The sequence below is a fragment of the Oncorhynchus gorbuscha genome, unplaced genomic scaffold (genome assembly GCF_021184085.1).
Source record: "Oncorhynchus gorbuscha isolate QuinsamMale2020 ecotype Even-year unplaced genomic scaffold, OgorEven_v1.0 Un_scaffold_5036, whole genome shotgun sequence".
NCBI lineage: Eukaryota > Metazoa > Chordata > Actinopteri > Salmoniformes > Salmonidae > Oncorhynchus > Oncorhynchus gorbuscha.
This window is the reverse complement of record NW_025748927.1, coordinates 19,714-29,377: the sequence shown is the minus strand read 5'-3', so window position 1 is coordinate 29,377 and position 9,664 is coordinate 19,714. Positions and strand designations below refer to the sequence as shown.

The window sequence follows — 9,664 nt, the reverse complement described above, 5'->3', positions numbered from 1 at the left end:
CCTCTGTGCTGTGTGATCTAACAAAGACTGTGAAGGCACCCTGGTTCATGTACTATGTAGGGAACAGGGTGCCATTTTTGTGTGTTTTTGCTGCAGTGGATGTTAGATGTTTGAGGTGTTTAGGAATTAATGTGAACCACCACATGACACTGAACCGAGACACGTCAACATATTCTGACTGGTTTATTTTATTGTCTTTGCAGTGGGTCGAGCAGCAGCATGATCGCAATAGACAACAAGATAGAGCAGGCAATGGTAGGTCTCTGTTGTGTAATAACCTTATTGTGTTATTTAGTCTGTTGTGTAATAACCTTATTGTGATATCTAGTCTGTTGTATAATAACCTTATTGTGATATCTAGTCTGTTGTGTAATAACCTTATTGTGATATCTAGTCTGTGTAATAACCTTATTGTGATATCTAGTCTGTTGTGTAATAACCTTATTGTGATATCTAGTCTGTTGTGTAATAACCTTATTGTGATATCTAGTCTGTTGTGTAATAACCTTATTGTGATATCTAGGTCTCTGTTGTGTAATAACATTATTGTGATATCTAGTCTGTTGTGTAATAACCTTATTGTGATATCTAGTCTGTTGGGTAATAACCTTATTGTGATATCTAGTCTGTTGTGTAATAACCTTATTGTGATATCTAGTCTGTTGTTTAATAACCTTATTGTGATATCTAGATCTGTTGTGTAATAACCTTATTGTGATATCACCTTATTGTGATATCTAGTTATGTTGTGTAATAACCTTATTGTGATATCTAGTCTGTTGTGTAATAACCTTATTGTGATACCATGTATTGTGATATCTAGTCTGTTGTGTAATAACCTTATTGTGATATCTAGTCTGTTGTGTAATAACCTTATTGTGATACCTAGTCTGTGTAATAACCTTATTGTGATATCTAGTATGTTGTGTAATAACCTTATTGCGATATCTAGTCTGTTGTGTAATAACCTTATTGCTATATCTAGTCTGGTGTGCAATAACCTTATTGCGATATCTAGTCTGGTGTGTAATAACCTTATTGCGATATCTAGTCTGGTGTGTAATAACCTTATTGCGATATATAGTCTGTTGTATAATAACCTTATTGTGATATCTAGTCTGTTGTGTAATAACCTTATTGTGATACCTAGTCTGTGTAATAACCTTATTGTGATATCTAGTATGTTGTGTAATAACCTTATTGCGATATCTAGTCTGTTGTGTAATAACCTTATTGCTATATCTAGTCTGGTGTGCAATAACCTTATTGCGATATCTAGTCTGGTGTGTAATAACCTTATTGCGATATCTAGTCTGGTGTGTAATAACCTTATTGCGATATCTAGTCTGTTGTGTAATAACCTTATTGCGATATCTAGTCTGTTGTGTAATAACCTTATTGCGATATCTAGTCTGTTGTGTAATAACCTTATTGCGATATCTAGTCTGTTGTGTAATAACCTTATTGCGATATCTAGTCTGTTGTGTAATAACCTTATTGCGATATCTAGTCTGTTGTGTAATAACCTTATTGCGATATCTAGTCTGTTGTGTAATAACCTTATTGCGATATCTAGTCTGTTGTGTAATAACCTTATTGCGATATCTAGTCTGTTGTGTAATAACCTTATTGTGATATCTAGTCTGTTGTGTAATAACCTTATTGTGATATCTAGTCTGTTGTGTAATAACCTTATTGTGATATCTAGGTCTCTGTTGTGTAATAACCTTATTTTGATAGTCTGTTGTGTAATAACCTTATTGTGATATCTAGTCTGTTGTGATATCTAGTCTGTTGTGTAATAACCTTATTGTGATATCTAGTCTGTTGTGTAATAACCTTATTGTGATATCTCGGTCTCTGTTGTGTAATAACCTTATTGTGATATCTAGTCTGTTGTGTAATAACCTTATTGTGATACCATGTATTGTGATATCTCGGTCTCTGTTGTGTAATAACCTTATTGTGATATCTAGTCTGTTGTGTAATAACCTTATTGTGATACCATGTATTGTGATATCTCGGTCTCTGTTGTGTAATAACCTTATTGTGATATCTAGTCTGTTGTGTAATAACCTTATTGTGATACCTAGTCTGTTGTGTAATAACCTTATTGTGATACCATGTATTGTGATATCTCGGTCTCTGTTGTGTAATAACCTTATTGTGATATCTAGTCTGTTGTGTAATAACCTTATTGTGATATCTAGTCTGTTGTGATATCTAGTCTGTTGTGTAATAACCTTATTGTGATATCTAGTCTGTTGTGATATCTAGTCTGTTGTGTAATAACCTTATTGTGATATCTCTGTCTCTGTTGTGTAATAACCTTATTGTGATATCTAGTCTGTTGTGTAATAACCTTATTGTGATATCTAGTCTGTTGTGTAATAACCTGATTGTGATATCTAGTCTGTTGTGTAATAACCTGATTGTGATATCTAGTCTGTTGTGTAATAACCTTATTGTGATATCTAGTCTGTTGTGTAATAACCTTATTGTGATATCTAGTATGTTGTGTAATAACCTTATTGTGATATCTAGTCTGTTGTGATATCTAGTCTGTTGTGTAATAACCTTATTGTGATATCTAGTCTGTTGTGTAATAACCTTATTGTGATATCTCGGTCTCTGTTGTGTAATAACCTTATTGTGATATCTAGTCTGTTGTGTAATAACCTTATTGTGATACCATGTATTGTGATATCTCGGTCTCTGTTGTGTAATAACCTTATTGTGATATCTAGTCTGTTGTGTAATAACCTTATTGTGATATCTAGTCTGTTGTGTAATAACCTTATTGTGATACCTAGTCTGTTGTGTAATAACCTTATTGTGATACCATGTATTGTGATATCTCAGTCTCTGTTGTGTAATAACCTTATTGTGATATCTAGTCTGTTGTGTAATAACCTTATTGTGATATCTAGTCTGTTGTGTAATAGCCTTATTGTGATATCTAGTCTGTTGTGTAATACCCTTATTGTGATATCTAGTCTGTTGTGTAATAACCTTATTGTGATATCTAGTCTGTTGTGTAATAACCTTATTGTGATATCTAGTCTGTTGTGTAATAACCTTGTGATATCTAGTCTGTTGTGTAATAACCTTATTGTGATATCTAGTCTGTTGTGTAATAACCTTATTGTGATATCTAGTCTGTTGTGTAATAACCTTATTGTGATATCTAGTCTGTTGTGTAATAACCTTATTGTGATATCTAGTCTGTTGTGTAATAACCTTATTGTGATATCTAGTCTGTTGTGTAATAACCTTATTGTGATATCTAGTCTGTTGTGATATCTAGTCTGTTGTGTAATAACCTTATTGTGATATCTAGTCTGTTGTGATATCTAGTCTGTTGTGTAATAACCTTATTGTGATATCTCGGTCTCTGTTGTGTAATAACCTTATTGTGATATCTAGTCTGTTGTGTAATAACCTTATTGTGATACCATGTATTGTGATATCTCGGTCTCTGTTGTGTAATAACCTTATTGTGATATCTAGTCTGTTGTGTAATAACCTTATTGTGATACCTAGTCTGTTGTGTAATAACCTTATTGTGATACCATGTATTGTGATATCTCGGTCTCTGTTGTGTAATAACCTTATTGTGATATCTAGTCTGTTGTGTAATAACCTTATTGTGATATCTAATCTGTTGTGATATCTAGTCTGTTGTGTAATAACCTTATTGTGATATCTAGTCTGTTGTGATATCTAGTCTGTTGTGTAATAACCTTATTGTGATATCTCGGTCTCTGTTGTGTAATAACCTTATTGTGATATCTAGTCTGTTGTGTAATAACCTTATTGTGATACCTAGTCTGTTGTGTAATAACCTTATTGTGATACCATGTATTGTGATATCTCGGTCTCTGTTGTGTAATAACCTTATTGTGATATCTAGTCTGTTGTGTAATAACCTTATTGTGATATCTAGTCTGTTGTGATATCTAGTCTGTTGTGTAATAACCTTATTGTGATATCTAGTCTGTTGTGATATCTAGTCTGTTGTGTAATAACCTTATTGTGATATCTCGGTCTCTGTTGTGTAATAACCTTATTGTGATATCTAGTCTGTTGTGTAATAACCTTATTGTGATACCATGTATTGTGATATCTCGGTCTCTGTTGTGTAATAACCTTATTGTGATATCTAGTCTGTTGTGTAATAACCTTATTGTGATACCTAGTCTGTTGTGTAATAACCTTATTGTGATACCATGTATTGTGATATCTCGGTCTCTGTTGTGTAATAACCTTATTGTGATATCTAGTCTGTTGTGTAATAACCTTATTGTGATATCTAGTCTGTTGTGTAATAACCTTATTGTGATATCTAGTCTGTTGTGATATCTAGTCTGTTGTGTAATAACCTTATTGTGATATCTAGTCTGTTGTGATATCTAGTCTGTTGTGTAATAACCTTATTGTGATATCTCGGTCTCTGTTGTGTAATAACCTTATTGTGATATCTAGTCTGTTGTGTAATAACCTTATTGTGATACCATGTATTGTGATATCTCGGTCTCTGTTGTGTAATAACCTTATTGTGATATCTAGTCTGTTGTGTAATAACCTTATTGTGATATCTAGTCTGTTGTGTAATAACCTTATTGTGATATCTAGTCTGTTGTGATATCTAGTCTGTTGTGTAATAACCTTATTGTGATATCTAGTCTGTTGTGATATCTAGTCTGTTGTGTAATAACCTTATTGTGATATCTCGGTCTCTGTTGTGTAATAACCTTATTGTGATATCTAGTCTGTTGTGTAATAACCTTATTGTGATACCATGTATTGTGATATCTCGGTCTCTGTTGTGTAATGACCTTATTGTGATATCTAGGTCTCTGTTGTGTAATAACCTTATTGTGATATCTAGTCTGTTGTGTAATGACCTTATTGTGATATCTAGGTCTCTGTTGTGTAATAACCTTATTGTGATATCTAGTCTGTTGTGTAATAACATTATTGTGATATCTAGTCTGTTGTGTAATAACCTTATTGTGATATCTAGTCTGTGTAATAACCTTATTGTGATATCTAGTCTGTTGTGTAATAACCTTATTGTGATACCATGTATTGTGATATCTCGGTCTCTGTTGTGTAATAACCTTATTGTGATACCATGTATTGTGATATCTCGGTCTCTGTTGTGTAATAACCTTATTGTGATGTCTAGTCTGTTGTGTAATAACCTTATTGTGATATCTAGTCTGTTGTGTAATAACCTTATTGTGATATCTAGTCTGTTGTGTAATAACCTTATTGTGATATCTAGTCTGTTGTGTAATAACCTTATTGTGATAAATAGTCTGTTGTGTAATAACCTTATTGTGATATCTAGGTCTCTGTTGTGTAATAACCTTATTGTGATATCTAGTCTGTTGTGTAATAACCTTATTGTGATATCCACGTCTCGATGAAGGGGAGGAGACAGGTTAAAGGAGGATTTTGAGACAATTGAGACATTGATGGTATTTGTGCATTTCAGAGGGTGAATGAGCAAGACAAAATATTTAAGTTCCTTTGAACGGGGTAGATAGAAGGTGCCAGGTGCACCGGTTTGTGTCAAGAACTACAATGCTTCTGGGTTTTTCACGCTCAACAGTTTCCTGTGTGTATCTAGAATGGTCCACCACCCAAAGAACATCCAGACAACTTGACACAACAGTGGGAAGTGTTGGAGTCAACATGGGGCCAGCTTCCCTGTGGAACGATTTCGACACCTTGTAGATTTCGGTTCAGGCTGGAACCTCCCCGACGCAAACTGCCCGGGAGGTACCATGCTCACCCCCCAGTGGTTTTGGAACGATCAACCTTATCAACCAATCACAGTACATGATACAAGAAGCAACACTTAGTGAGCATGTAGAAGCTAATTTACAGTGGCGCTCACTTCGAACAAGCTAAAGGTACTGATCAACAGACGAGGATGGCGATATTTACCTCCGTATTGGTGAGCCTCGCAAGCAAGGGAAGAGATCCGATCTCGATTCAGCAATCGACCTTTCTCAAAACTACCTCAAGGGATATGAAGGCTGTAGCTGCCATTAACCCTTCCACTTACGACAGGTACCACCGCGGTTTTACCGCCTATTCCTCTGTGATACCCCCCACTCGCAACTTCAAAACCCAGATCTTCGTCCTGATTTGTCCACGCGGCAAGTCCAGACATAGGCAACCTGTATATTGTTATATATTGATACAGTATATTGTTATATAGTGATAGTTGTATATTGACACAGTATATTGTTATATAGTGATAGTTGTATATTGACACAGTATATTGTTATATAGTGATAGTTGTATATTGACACAGTATATTGTTATATAGTGATAGTTCTATATTGTGATATCTACTGAGTGTACAAAACATTAGGAACACCCTCCCTCAGGACAGCCTCAATTCGCCGGTCATGGACTCTACAAGGTGTTGCAATCTTTCCCCAGGGATGCTGGCCCATGTTGACTCTACAAGGTGTTGCAATCTTTCCCCAGGGATGCTGGCCCATGTTGACTCTACAAGGTGTTGCAATCTTTCCCCAGGGATGCTGGCCCATGTTGACCCCAATACTTCCCACAGTTGTGTTAAATTGGCTGGATGTCCTTTTTGTGGTGGACCCTTCTTGACACACGTGGGAAACTGTTGAGCGTGGAAAAACCCAGCAGCGTTGTAGTTCTTGACACAAACCAGTGCGCCTGGCACCTACTACCATACCCTGTTCAAAGGCACTTAAATCCTTCCTCTTGCTCATACACAATCCATGTCTCAAGGCTTAAAAATCCTTCTTTAACCTGTCTCCTCCCCTTTTACTTACACTGAAGAAGGATCATAGGATTCACCTGGTCAGTCTGTCATGGTGTTCTTAATATTTGTCCACTCAGGACCTTGTAAAGACCCACCTGATGCTGGCGGTCAGAGAGGAAGTGGAGTTGCTATGGGAACAGATAAAAGAACTATCAGAAAGGAACGCCCAGCTGGAGAGAGAGAACTATATCCTGAGAAGTCTGAGAGACTGACAACAGCCACGTTACGCTCCTGCAGTAGTCCTTCCAGAATACATACAGCATTACTGATTCTCTCTAACTGCAGAAAACAAGAATAAATAACTTACTAAAAACCTGCCTGACTTCTCACAACTCTCTCTCTCTCTCTGACACACACACAGCGTTGTCAGGGGAAACCAGCTGAGCTGGGTCAGAATGTGGATCGGAGTGCTAAGAGGATGGGAAGGAAAGGATCAAACAGGGATTAGCACCTCTATAAACACCTCTATACACCACCTCCTCTATAAACATCTCTATATACACCACCTCTTCTATAAACACCTCTACATACACCACCTCCTCTATAAACATCTCTATATACACCACCTCTTCTATAAACACCTCTACATACACCACCTCCTCTATAAACACCTCTATATACACCACCTCTTCTATAAACACCTCTATATACACCTCTACATACACCACCTCCTCTATAAACACCTCTACATACACCACCTCCTCTATAAACACCTCTACATACACCACCTCTATATACACCACCTCCTCTATAAACACCTCTACATACACCACCTCCTCTATAAACACCACCTCCTCTATAAACATCTCTATATACACCAGCTCTATAAACACCAGCTCTATAAACATCTCTATATACACCATCTCCTCTATAAACACCACATACACCACCTCTATAAACACCTCTATATACACCACGTCCTCTATAAACACCTCTACATACACCACCTCCTCTATAAACATCTCTACATACACCACCTCCTCTATAAACATCTCTACATACACCACCTTCTCTATAAACATCTCTACATACACCACGTCCTCTATAAACATCTCTACATACACCACCTCCTCTATAAACATCTCTACATACACCATCTCCTCTATATACACCTCTATATACACCACCTCCTCTATAAACACCTCTACATACACCACCTCATCTATAAACATCTCTACATACACCACCTCCTCTATAAACATCTCTACATACACCACCTCCTCTATATACACCTCTACATACACCACCTCCTCTATAAACACCTCTACATACACCACCTCCTCTATAAACACCTCTACAAACACCACCTCCTCTATAAACATCTCTATATACACCTCCTCTATAAACACCCCCCTACATACACCACCTCTACATACACCACCTCTATATACACCACCTCCTCTATAAACACCTCTATATACACCACCTCCTCTATAAACACCACCTCCTCTATAAACATCTCTATATACACCACCTCCTCTATAAACACCTCTACATACACCACCTCCTCTATAAACACCTCTACATACACCACCTCCTCTATAAACACCTCTATATACACCACCTCCTATAAACATCTCTATATACACCACCTCCTCTATAAACATCTGTATATACACCACCTCTATAAACATCTCTATATACATCACCTCCTCTATAAACACCTCTATATACACCACCTCCTCTATAAACATCTCTATATACACCACCTCCTCTATAAACACCTCTATATACACCACCTCCTCTATAAACATCTCTATATACACCACCTCCTCTATAAACATCTGTATATACACCACCTCCTCTATATACACCACACCTCTATATACACCACACCTCTATATACACCTCTATACACACCACACCTCTATACACACCACACCTCTATATACACCACACCACATCTCTATACACACCTCTATACACACCACACCTCTATATACACCACACCTTTATACACACCACACCTCTATATACACCACACCTCTATATACACCTCTATACACACCACACCTCTATATACACCACACCTCTATACACACCACACTCTATATACACCTCTATACACACACCAAACCTCTATATACACCACACGTCTATATACACCTCTATATACAACACACCTCTATATACACCACACCTCTATACACACCACACCTCTATATACACCACACCTCTATATACACCTCTATACACACCACACCTCTATATACACCTCTATATACAACACATCTCTATATACAACACACCTCTATATACACCTCTATATACACCACACCTCTATATACACCTCTATACACACCACACCTCTATATACACCACACCTCTATACACACCACACCTCTATATACACCTCTATACACACCACACCTCTATATACACCACACCTATACATACACACCTCTATATACAACACACCTCTATATACACCACACCTCTATACACACCACACTCTATATACACCACACCTCTATACACACCACACCTCTATATACACCTCTATATACACCACACCTCTATACACACCACACCTCTAGATACACCACACCTCTATATACACCTCTATATACACCACCTCCTCTATAAACACCTCTACATACACCACCTCCCTCTATAAACACCTCTACATACACCACCTCTATATACACCACCTCTCTATAAACACCTCTATATACACCACCTCTATAAACACCTCTACATACACCACCTCCTCTATAAACACCTCTACATACACCACCTCATCTATAAACACCTCTACATACACCACCTCCTCTATAAACACCTCTACATACACCACCTCATCTATAAACACCTCTACATACACCACCTCCTCTATAAACACCT

The 9,664-nt window shown here is 37.0% G+C and overlaps 1 long non-coding RNA gene across 1 annotated transcript; it reads left to right on the top strand.

Annotated features, from left to right (window-relative positions):
• Window positions 1-148: 148 nt before the first annotated feature.
• On the top strand, window positions 149-7,137 carry LOC124028923. Its single transcript, XR_006837678.1, has 2 exons — window positions 149-255; window positions 6,898-7,137. It is a non-coding gene; the product is annotated as an uncharacterized LOC124028923 (long non-coding RNA).
• The last annotated feature ends 2,527 nt before the right edge of the window (window positions 7,138-9,664 follow it).